Here is a 12,675-nt window from a genome sequence, read left to right as displayed (position 1 = left end):
GATTGTCATCTCTAAGGTAGTCTTGCAACAGTGCAGCTGTTGTTCTCACCAAAGGGAAAGAGCCATCTAGAGTGTTAGGTTTTATTCTTGGCAATCCCATTTGACAAGACTCCTTTCAGTTGTATTTATTTTCGCACTTTTATTTCAGTGAGGCTATGAGTGTTTATATGCGAATCCAACCCGAATTGTGCCTTTTAGAGAAGTTTGTGATGATAAAGCTTTCAAGATTGCCACTTCGCTTTCAAGATTGCCACTTTGCCAAAATGCAAAAATGCATTCCAAGTTGCCTGTCCACTCGAGCGGCCATTACCCCGCTCGAGCGGAGAATCCCTGGTTCCAGCAGTTTTGGTCGCCTGTAAAAGTACTGAGATGTGTGATTTTGTGCTCGAGCGGGTTCTCTAGTGCTCGAGTGGACCTCTGTTTTATCACACGCATATTTTGCTGAAGACGCTCGAGTGGGATGTTGGGCGCTCGAGCGGACCGCGCGAACACAGTTTTTCGGATTTCAATAAGGATTGGGTTTTCTTCCACATCTAGGATTACTTTTGGTTTTCTATAAGTAGTTGGTTTTCTCCCAAAACTAGACTACTCCTGAATTCCTCCAGATCTTCTTTTTGGTTCTTAAGGTTTATATCTGGGGATATTTTGTTAGTTTTCTTTGATGTTTTATTGAGTATTCAACTCATGGTTTAAAGAGAGTACATCAAATGTTTTGTTTGTTATACAAAAAAGAGAGTTGTTCTTCGGTGGATTTTGAAGAATTCGAGCCTGAAGCTTTGGTGGATTCCAGGGTGGCTCATCGTAAAGACAATTCCGAGGTGAAGACGGGTTGGAAGAGGCACATAAAGGTTGGTTCAATTAGGCGTGGATTCGCTAGGTAATTGAGAGTATAACTGTGTAATTCCTTTATATCTTCTTAGTGGATTGTTTTGTAGCTGTTGCCCGTGATTTTTTTATCACAATTGGAGGTGTCCAATTGTGGTTTTTCCACGTAAAATCGTTGTGTTGTTTTGTCTTGATTGTTTGATTGGGATTGTTATATATTGCTTAAAATTGATACATAATCACAAATCAACATCTAGGGAATTTCTAGATTTTTCATAGAGTTCAAACAATGAGGCCGTTGATAAGGCTTCTGATTCAAATTTGGGCAACTTGCCGGTGGTGCAGGGGGACGATAAGGCTACCAAGGTAGGGGCTGGTGATCCGAGAGCTGCTGTGGCAGTAGGGGAGCCTATTGTGTCAGAGGATGATGGAAAGATAAATAGTGGGCAGAGTGTTTCTGTGGTGGAAAAGACAATCAGTATTTTGGAGGTGTCATGTGGAGCACGTAATGTCAGTCCTAAAGTCAATTTGGTGGGCTCTATGCAAGGTGTGAGTGGAGGTCATAGACATGTGAATGATGTATTATGCACGCTAGGTTTCATTAGAAGTATGAGTGGATCTGTTTGTAATGGGGCTGGTTTAAATCTTGAGGTGGTGTTGGGCAAAGCCCAAGCCCAAGATGGGGGGAATATTTTTAATTAGGCCCAAGGCCTACAAGACATTTGAGGTTTAGAAAGTCCAACTAATGTTGAGAATAATTTTCAACCTATTTGTGGGGTTTTGGCCCAGCACCAATTACAATTGAGATAGACAATGGAGTGGGTTTGGGCAAGTCTAGGGAGAGTTCTGGATCTTCAACTCAGGTTACAAAAGCTTATAGGAAATAGAAGAGTAAAGGTATGGGAAGGAAAGTCAGGAATAAGAAAGGAGGTCTCGAGCTTCATAATCGAATTGGTCTATCAGCACAATTCAAGAAAGGAGCAATCCTTAGGTCTGCAGTGGCTACTATTTCACTGTCTATGGCAAGTGATTCCAATCATGGTAGATTATTACTCAATGAGGCTGAAGCAACCTTACTGATGGGGTGAGTACTTAGGTTGAACTGTGAAGGCAAAGAGGAGTAGGTTGTGAGCAAGCTTATGGAATTGGAGTCCATGGATTTGGAAAAGGTGCACAAAAAGGGGAAAGGAGCAGTCAGTTAATTGACTTGCTCTAGGAGGCTCAGGAGTGCTATTTTGTTAAATGAAGCTTTTATCATGGAATGTTAGGGGGTTAGGTAGGCCTGGTAAATGTAGAAAAGTCAAACAGGTGCGTAAGGAGAGGAACATAGATATGGTTCTCTTGCAAAGGACCAAAAAAAGAGGTAGTCAATTCAAAGCTGGTGCAAACTATTTGGGCTAGGGAAAAAATGGAGTTTATGTCAGTTGATTCAGTAGGGTCTGCTGGTGGGCTTCTCTGTATCTGGAATCCTGAGGTTTTTCAGCTCAAGGACTACTGTTGCAATCGCAATTTTATTCTCCTAGGAGGTTCGATCTTTTTTCTTTTTTTTTTTTTAATTGTGTAATTGTTAATGTTTATGGGCCAAATGATCTTGTAGGAAGAAAAGGGGTGTCGGATATCCTTGTGAAACTTAAATCACAATTCTTGGATCCATAGTGCTTGAGGGGTGATTTTAATGAAATTAAAAGCATTTCTGAAAGAAAATGTTGTTCTAGGAGAGATAAGGGGATGAGGGAGTTCAATGAAATGATAGAGCAATTAGAGGTCTCTGATCTACCTATGTGTGGACGAAAGTTTACTTGGTGTCATTCACAAGAGGGTGATAGATGGAGCAGGCTTGGCAGATTTCTATTAAATCCAGAATGGTTGCAGACTTTCAACTTTAAGCTTTGGGGTTTACCTAGACTAGTCTCTGACCATTTCCCTATTGTTCTGATGGAGGATGAGAGAGATTAGGGTCCTAAACCATTCAGGTTTATAAGTGCTTGGTCCTTGTATCCAAAATCCTTGTAATTTGTGGAACAAACTTGGGCTGCTCTAAATGTGATGGGTTAGGTTGGATTCAGATGTTTAGTCAAACTCAAAGCTTTAAAATCAGCTCTGAAGAAGTGGAATATGGAGGTGTTTGGAAATGTGGAGAGCAAGCTCAAAGCTACAGAGGAGGAAGCTCATGCCCTTGATCTAGTTCCTGAAGAAAGGGTGCTATCGGCAGATGAATTAGTCAAGAAGAGAGAACTGAAAGGTGATGCTTGGCAGCTAAGTAAAATGCTGGAGAGGATATGGTTTCAAAAATCTAGACTTAAATGGGCATTATTGGGTGATCGAAATACCTCTTTTTTCCATGCTATGGCCAGGTGTAGAAATAATAGGAATGCCTTATGCTCTATTTTGGTGAGTGGGATCACTATAGAAGAGCCTCCAGCTATTAAAGTTGAGGTGTTGAATCACTTCAGCAATATGTTTGAGGAGTCTTGGCTGGTTAGGCCCACCTTAAATGGCCCCTTTAAGTCAATTGGGGAAGGCCATGATTCAGGATTTTTGGAAACGGAATTTTCAGAGGTGGAAATCTTAAGTGATATTAAATCTTGTGAGAGGAACAAGGCCCCCGGGCCTGATGGTTTTAATATGGGTTTTTTTTTTTTTTTTCCAGAAATGCTGGCATATAGTGAAGGAGGATTTCTTGCAATTTATGAGGGACTTTCATCAAAATGCCAAGTTGGTTAGAGGGTTAAATAGCTCCTTCATAGCTTTAATTCCAAAAAAGGAGAACCCATCTAGCCTAAATGAATATAGGCCCATTAGCTTAGTAGGCTCCATGTACAAGATATTGGCCAAGATACTATCAAATAGGTTGAAACAAGTGCTGCCTAGGATCATAAGTTAAACTCAATTGGCATTTATGGGGGGCAGAAACATTTTAGATGGTATACTTATTGCTAACGAGATAGTAGATGGGTGGAAGAAGGCTAGAGGATGTGGAATATTGTGCTTAAACTGGATTTTCATAAATCTTATGATTCTGTCAATTGGGAATTTTTGTTTTCTATGTTATTAAATTTTGGTTTCGGTCCTAAGTGGGTGAGTTGGATGAAGGAATGTCTCGCAAGCGGATAGTCGTGGCCGAACCCGTTGTCTCACAAGCAGAGAGTTTCCGAACCATGGAATTCTCAACCATCATCCTTTTAATTGAATAAGCCAAAGTTAGAGTCACAGCCAAAGGCAAACCTTCTGGAATCGCCACCACAACAATCGTAACTGCCGCAGCAACAATATGCACAACATCATTCATGACATTATTCACTTTGGTCTTGCTGCTGTTGAATTCTTAGTTCTCGTGTTCATCTTCAGTGTTTCCTGTGAAGTGCCGGATGAGCAAAACTACGAGAACAAGGAAAGCCACCAGTAAACTGACCTTCCTGATATAAGATGTTAGTTTGTTAAGCCAAGCTTGTAACGGTGTTTGCTCATCTGAGTCATGGCTTATCGAGCTCATCATTACACCCCATGCTGTAATCATGCCTATCGAAGTAACAAGGATGTGACCATGCCCATCTGTCACCTTGGTACCGGAGAGCAAAAATGGATTATCAGTTTCATTTACTTCGATGTAATCACTTTCCCCTATCATGCTTGATTCAACCACTTTCAACGAGTGTTTGTCCAAGAACAACCCATCTGCCAGAACTTGATGACCGATCTTTAGACACACAATGTCACCCACTACGACTTCAAAAATCGATATGGGTTGTCTACGGCCATTTCTCACCACTTCCACTTTCATCAGGTCACTGCTCTCTTCAGAAAGCTTGTCAAACTGTTTGCTCTGCCTGAAGTTACTGATGGCAGAAACCATAACAACTAGAATGACAGCAACGATATTGCTTCCCCCGTCAAACCACCCTTCTGTGGGACCGTGCTGTTTGATTCCGAACCCGAGAGAGAACACAGTGCATACCAGAAGTATAATGATGGTGATGTCTTTGAATGCTTCAAAGACAAAACTGAGAAAGCTCTTTGTGAGTGGTTTTTCGTGTGTGTTCAAACCAAACACATTGATTCTCTGCTTAATATCACTCTCATTGGCAGTGATACCAACTTTCATGTCGGTTTCAAGAGTTGCTGCAACCTCTTTTACCCCTCCATATTGACAGAGACTGTTAAAGTTCTTCTCTCTCACTATCTCTGGGAGTGCTTTCTGATCAATATCGAATAAGGGTTTGTGATCGTGATTGTCATCATCGTCATCAATGGCTTGAATATCAATTGCACCGTAAGATGGGCCGGACAAGAACCTGGGAAGGAATTGGGTGTTCTTGCCATTGGAAATGACTTTCTTGGCCAAAGAAACAACAAAATAGATGACTCTAAAGGCCTTTCGCAATCTCTTGTTGGGTTTTCAAACTGAGAGAGCTTTGTCGAGAAACATGATGGTATCGCCTGATTTACGAGATTGCAGAGGCATGGTTTGATGATGAAAAAAGAAGAAGAAGAAGAAGAAGAAGAAGAAGCTCATGAAACTATAATCTAAACTATGATTTTATAGTAACAGAAACCTGGAATGCAGAGCGTTTGTTTTTTTGAGAAAGGTCACTGTAATTTCCTTGCCTTGACACAGTCAATAGTTGTTGACAGTGAAATTGCGTGGAATGAGGTGGTAATGTCAGTTTTATAAGTAACAAAAGTGTTACAGATTTTAAAAATTTTACGAAATATCTCACATGTATGTGAAATTCACATAGAACTCATATGGTGTGGATTTCACATCCCTACGAGACATTTAGTAGAAATTTTGATAGAACTTGTGAGGTCTCTTGTATTACTCAATAAATAAAGTTATCTTTATGCATAGATATTTTGTTTTACAATAAAAGGACCACACATCATTCTGAATGGAAATTTTGTACAAATTTTCCATTTGTATATCATTTATCGACAGGAGAAGTTAATTAGTGGTTGTGAAGCGGGCTCATGTGATGCTTCCACTTGGACAGCTATTGACTTAGACAATAGGGTTAATTACTTTAAGCTCTGTTTGTTGGAGGATTTGTAAAAAAAAAAAAAAATTGAAAAGAAAAAAGTGTGTGGAATTAAGTAATACGTAAGTATATTTTATTTATATTTTATCTATTTTTTTTTTTTTTTAAATCTCTTTTTAAATTTTCTAACCAAACACAATATTAACGTTGGTATTTTGGCTAGATGTGTCAATTGATATTGGCGTGGAATATTGTTCTAAACACAACTTAGTAATTATCTGTATTTCGTTGAGTGTTGTTTGAAAAGGGTGGTAAACTTATTTGCAATTAATTAAATCAAATTAAGCAGTCTCAATGGTTGGCTACATAAATTATTTTTTATCATTCCATTCGGTCAAGGATTATATTATCAGTAAAATTAAATAATTTTGTTATCTTTTTTTATGCTGCATTCTAATTTAGTTTAGGTTTTTCCTTGTACCTAACATTTTAATCTGTGGTGATCATAACACTTTTTATTAGCAATGCATCCACAGATTTTTGTTATACATGATCAAACCATGGTAATTTGTTGTTTGTTTGTTTTTTTCCTTTTCAATTTAGTTTTAACTGGTGCTATTACTGCCATTTCAATTACACATTTATTTATTCCTAACTTAATGGATTTGCAAAAATGCTAGAAATACTATATAAGGATATTCACACTTTATTCTGTATTGTGAAAAGTCTAATGTTTAGAATAAAGTGGAACGCAAATTGAGAAAAGAAAATGAAGAGTAAATTCTTTCCTTATTCCTCTCAATTTTTTCTTCAATATAAATCTATTTAATGGAACATAACACTTAATACATATTTTATTTAACTTTTTAATTTATCTTAGGGTGAATTAAACTAACAGTTCCTATAGTTTGGAGCTCGTGTCGCTTTGGTATCTGACTTTTCAATTGTGACACATTTGATCTTGAATTTTAAATCTTGTTTCAAATAAAGATAATTGAAGATACCATTGATCAATTTCAAGGGCAACATTGTCAGTTTGATAAATATAAATTAATTTGACAAAAATAAATGTCAAAAAGATATTTTTGAATTTTTAAAAATTATTTCTACCCACCAAAGATAAAATTATGTAAAATTAATAAATCTTTTGCACATATATTTATTTATTTATTTTACTAAGTTAATTTTTATTATGTGTTTGGATAATGATCATGTAATGGGTGGTTGTTTTTAATTTCATTAAATTAGTTTTTATTTTTTTAAAAGTCAAATATGGTGACAACTTTGATATCATTATTAAACCAATCCATTAAATCAAAAACTCTAAAACTAAAAACATTTCTTATATAAATATATCGATTATACATTAAAAGCCTAACAACTACTCATCACATGATCATCATCCAAATACATAATAAAAATTAAGGAAAATTTAGTTAAAGGTCCCTCTTCTATTTTTAGTAAGGGAAGAGATCCACAATATTATTTTATGATGTCTAAGGTCTCTCGTCCCCACACTCATATATCACAGAGAAATTTGACTCTTTCAACCATTACACTCAATCTTCGACAAAGAGAGAGAAAAGACGTGCGAGAGAGAGAACCAAAATAGTACTAATTGACATAGAGAGAGAGAGAGAGAGAGAGCGCAACCTGCCAAGGACAGTGGAGAGGGTGCGGATGTGGGAAGGTTCGGGGTCTTGATCATGATCATGGAGGGGCTTCTCGGTGTAGACAATGTAAACAGAAGTCTCTGATGATGGTTGTGGTTGTGGTTGTGGTTGTGGATTAGAAGTGTCCACCATAGTTACTATGATCGGAGAACAAGACTTAATTAAGAGCAACAATGATGAAACCAACAAGGCACTTCTTCTTATCTGTATTCAGGTCTTTGCCTATATGTAGGTCTATAAGTGTATGTGTTTGTGTATATTAAGTTATAGAAAAGGGCCTGAATGGATAAACGAGGGCTTGTTAAGAGTGAGTTTGATTTGGTAATGGATTTTGATACAACAACAAGACTGCGTTTGAAGGAAGTCAAATGCTATTTATCCGCTATTTCACCATTTTTAAGACCAAAAATTGTAGAGCTCCCAAAATTTTATCAATTTTCTTTGGTTTGTTATTATCTTACAGTCTAGAGAAAATTGATCAAAATAAAATGGTGGTTGTTTAATTTTCTCTGATATGTTGTCTGAATGTCCAGAGAAAATTGGTCAAAATGAAAATGGTGGTTGTTCAATTTTCTATGGTTTGTTGTTGTCTAAATGTCTTACAGTCCAGAGAAAATTGGTTAGAATGAAGATGGTGGTTGTTCAATTTTCTTTGGATAGAGCCACACAAAGCCACACAAATTTTCTCTATACAATTTTCTCTGGATAAAGCTACACAAAGCCACACAAATTTTCTCTACACAATTTTCTCTGGATAGAGCCACACAAAGCAGCACAAATTTTCTCTACACAATTTTCTCTGGATAGAGTCACACAAAGCAACACAAATATTCTCTACACAATTTTCTCTGGATAGAACCACACAAATTTTCTCTAACATAATTTTCTCTGGATAGAGCCACACAAAGCCAGACAAATTTTCTCTACACAATTTTCTCTGGATATAGCCACACAAAGTCACACAAATTCTAATGGTATATGAGTTTGTGAAGAATTTTTTTTCCATTCTCCCTACATTATCTTCTATTTTAATTTTGAAAATTGAAGCTTTTCTTCAATTTTACTATCTATGGAGTCCCTTTTCTGCATTTTAATCTATTGAAATGTAGACTGAATTGTAGACATCAACAATTTTTCTGAGTTCAAACCAGAGAAAATTCAACAATTGAGAAAATTACCCAGAGAAATTGAAATTTCTCTGAGTTCAAACAAGAGAAATTCATAGAAAAATTGAATGCTTTGAATCTTCTCTGGTTTGAACCCAAAGAATTTCTGGACTTCCCAAAGAATTTAAACTTTTTGGATTTTATGAGGGTTTCAAGCTTTTTAGAGTAACATTTACGATATGATCATCATTAAGAAGCAAGCCGTGAGCTTCATACCATTGTTGGTGAAATTTACTTGTCTGGTTAAGTGCTATGTTGTGATATCCATTGCTTTTGGTGTTTTGAATGTCTTACAATCCCGAGACAATTGGTCAAAATGAAAATGGTGTTTGTTTAATTTTCTCTGGGTTGTTGTTGTCTGAATGTCTTATAGTTCAAAGAAAATTGGTCATAATGAATATGGTGGTTGTTCAATTTTCTCTGGTTGAATAAAAAAACACAGAGAAAATTGGTCAAAAACACAAAGAAATTCCCTGGAGAGAAAATCTCTGTAAGTTCTAGAGAAATTCTCTAGGAAGTGCAGAGAACTGGAGAGAATTTCTTTGGGAAGAAAATCTTTGAGAAGTCTAGAGAAATTCCCAGAAAAGAAATTCTCTGGGAAGTTTAGATAAATTTTCTTGGTCGAATTTTCTCTGAATCGATATTGAAGGACCTTAGAAATTATGAAAATATTAGGTGTCCTTTATGCTATAAAATCTTAATACCAGGGACCTTAAAAAAAATATCCCCAAAAATTAATTTGATAAAATAAATAAATAGATGTGTAAAAGATTTATCAATTTTACATAATTTTATCTTTAGTTCGTAGAAATAATTTTTAAAAATTCAAAAATATTTTTTTGATATTTATTTTTGTCAAATTCGTTTATATTTTATCAAATTGACGATTTTGCCCTTAAAATTGGGCAATGATATCTTCAATTGTCGATATTTGGAACAAGATTCAAAATTCAAGTTCAAATGTGTCACAATTAAAAAGTCAGGGACCAAAATGACACAAGTCCCAAACTATAGAGACCATTAATGTAATTCGCCCTTTATCTTATCCAAAAAAAAAAAAGAAAAGTTGTATTTATGTTAAAAATGTGAAATGACATCCACGTACATTCCATTTTTATGTAACATTCCACTTTTATATCTAGAGTGTGTATATAATTTATTTTTAAAATCTCTAGAATATGAATTGTGAAGTTATACAATTTATTCTACCCCTTTTGGGCATGGACTATTATCGCTATACTCCATCAATTACAAATTGTTATATTTTGTTTCATTATTCTTTTAATTTGTTTCAATCTCAACATAGTGTTAATATGATATTATGAAAAGAGGACATAAAAGTAATATGTAAATAACACATGCCAATTTTATGATTAAAATGTTCATTCAAAAGCTAATTTATTTATATATATGTGAGATATGCATATATCTTCTCTTCCCCCGTGAAAAAATATGTTAAAGAAAATATATGCCCATGTCACTTTTATTATTAGAGGACAAAAAATATATATACACATATATATACATATAAACTAGTTTTTAAATTAACATTAGTCATAAAATTGGCATGCACAATATACATGCCATTTTTTCATCATGCTTTCATAATGGAATGTTGAAATTGAAATCAAAAGATTAAAAGAGAAAACGTAACAACCTTTCATTGAGGGGGTAAAATATAATTTGCCCTGTGAACAAGAGATGCAGTGAATTTTCTAATTTCCATATTGCTCCATAATAAAGCTGTGCCACACACTTTCTTTTCTATACATTCAACTAAATACTGGAAATTTTGCTCAAATGAAAATAAGAAACAAAAAACAAAAACTTATCTCTCTCTCTCTCTCTCACATGAAATGCATGTTGTGTTAGTTGCACTGAAATTTCCAAAACATATACTAGATGACTTGGGTTGAGAGAACTTCTTCATTTCATTTATGAGAAACACATGCATGACTGATAGGGGTGGGCGCGGGTCGGTTGCGGCCACGAAACCTCTAATCCGCCATCCGTCCGCCAGATTGGCGGATTGAAGAAAATCAATCCGCATCCGTCCGCCAATCCGGCGGATGTTGATTGAGCGGATTGGCGGTTTGGTGGATGGATGCGAATCAGTTTGGCGGTTTAAAATTTTATAAATTTTCAACATAATTCAACTTGTGCACTTCCTTAAAAAAAAAAAGTAAAAAAAAAAAAGTATTACAGTCAATGACTTAAAAAAGTATTACAATCACTGTATGCCTTATCCAAAGAAAGAAAGTTTGAAGCTTTAGAATATCACGATCACTACATGCTTCATCCACATATTACAATCACAGTATGATTCATCCCTATAAAGTATTACAATCTGTAATTCTTAAAATATAATAACAATTCAAACCACCAAAACCATAAACAGAGCAGTTATAGAGATTGAATGTCTCTATATTGTTACATCTACATATGTTTTTGAAAACAAAAACCAACCAACATATATCATATTTTCTATTTATTATTTTTAGAGTTAGATTTAAAAACTAAAAAATATAGATGAATAATACGTTTATTTTTTTCAATTCAAAAATATAATCAAGTTAAAAACTTTTTTTCAACAGAATATTTAAACTCTTTTTCAATTGAAAACACAAACATAATATTTAAACAAATTGAAAATACAAAGTCTTATAAATTACTACAGGTGCTCGCGATTTGGCGGTTCGGTTGCGGCCAAAAAATCTCAAATCCGCCATCCGTCCGCCAAATTGGCGGATTGGAGAAAATCAATCCGCAACCGTCCGCTCATCATCACGCATCCGTCCAAAATGCGGCGGATCGGTTCGGTTCGGTCGGTTTTGGCGGATCGGTATATCCACTGCTCACCCCTAATGACTGATGACTCTCCCACCCACCACCTGAGTCTTCAAGTTAAAATATGGAATTCTATGCCTTTTTTCTCCTTAAAGTCTTTTTCTATATATGTGTATATATATATATATATATATCAGATCAAGAGGTTTGACAGCACATGGTTTGATGACATAGAAATTGAAGTTGTAATTGATGATGTATTTCACTTTGTGTCATGTCTTCAATCTTGATTAGATCATTGTTAGCCATTTGCTTAGCTAACATATAGTAGTTTCAAGGTTTTTGGTTTAATAATTTTTATAGTATTTTGTTTTTATTTTTATATATAGAAAACAGTAAATATGTTTATGCTGATCTTTCTAAAAATAAAAAATAAAAATATTTGGTACACGTTTTTTTAAATAAACAAAACACATGCAAAAAATTTGCTTGATGAGTTGCTAGAAGGGATGGTTGGAGGGTAGGAGTTGGCTCCGTCTAGAGATAGTGGTCGACGGGTGGGGGTTGGGAGAGGGAGGAGGGCATGGGTGACCGGAGGATGGGGTGGGCTCAGTGGGTGGGGAGAGGCAATAGTAGCGTTGGGATTTTGACTTAAGGAAGCAAGATTGAGTTGAAATCTTAGCAAGAATCACAATCTAATTGAATTTGATTTTCATTTGATGTCACGATAAAATCAATTAATGTGATATATGCTTGAGTCAGTCAATCATTTTTTTTTATTAATTTTATTTTTCGTATAATAACCATCATAGTTTAAAAGTAATCATATGCTTCCGTCAAAGATAAGAACAAAACTACATTCACATACACACGAAAAGAGATATAGAGAGGATAGAGAAAGAATGAGAGAGATTATAAAATTTATAAGAAGATATTTTTAGCATGATTGAACATTTTCAGTGAAAAAAAAAAAAAAGAGAAAAAGTAGAGAAATTTTTTTAAAGAAAATTCTTGAAACTTTAAAAAAATAAATTAATTTTTTTAGGCTAATTACAAAGAGAAAAAAAACCCTTAATATTTGACTCTTATAACAAAACAAATCTTGAATTTTTAATTTTGTCAATTTAAATTCTAGTCTTTTAATTTGTTTTCAATCTAAATCATCTGTTTATTTTTGCTAAGTAAAACAACCAAAGAAAAAAGAGAGAGGATATTTTAGTCGTTACACTTAATAAAAAGGATATTTTA

At 34.9% G+C, this 12,675-nt stretch overlaps 1 pseudogene; it reads right to left on the bottom strand.

Annotated features, from left to right (window-relative positions):
- Positions 1-3,895: 3,895 nt before the first annotated feature.
- On the bottom strand, positions 3,896-7,606 carry LOC114279778 (calcium-transporting ATPase 12, plasma membrane-type pseudogene; annotated as a pseudogene).
- Between the last annotated feature and the right edge of the window lie 5,069 nt (positions 7,607-12,675).

The sequence above is a fragment of the Camellia sinensis genome, chromosome 5 (assembly GCF_055761805.1).
Source record: "Camellia sinensis isolate YWXY chromosome 5, ASM5576180v1, whole genome shotgun sequence".
In the NCBI taxonomy this organism is placed as follows: Eukaryota; Viridiplantae; Streptophyta; class Magnoliopsida; order Ericales; family Theaceae; genus Camellia; species Camellia sinensis.
Note: the sequence above shows the minus strand (reverse complement) of the source record. Positions and strands in the feature narration are given on the sequence as shown.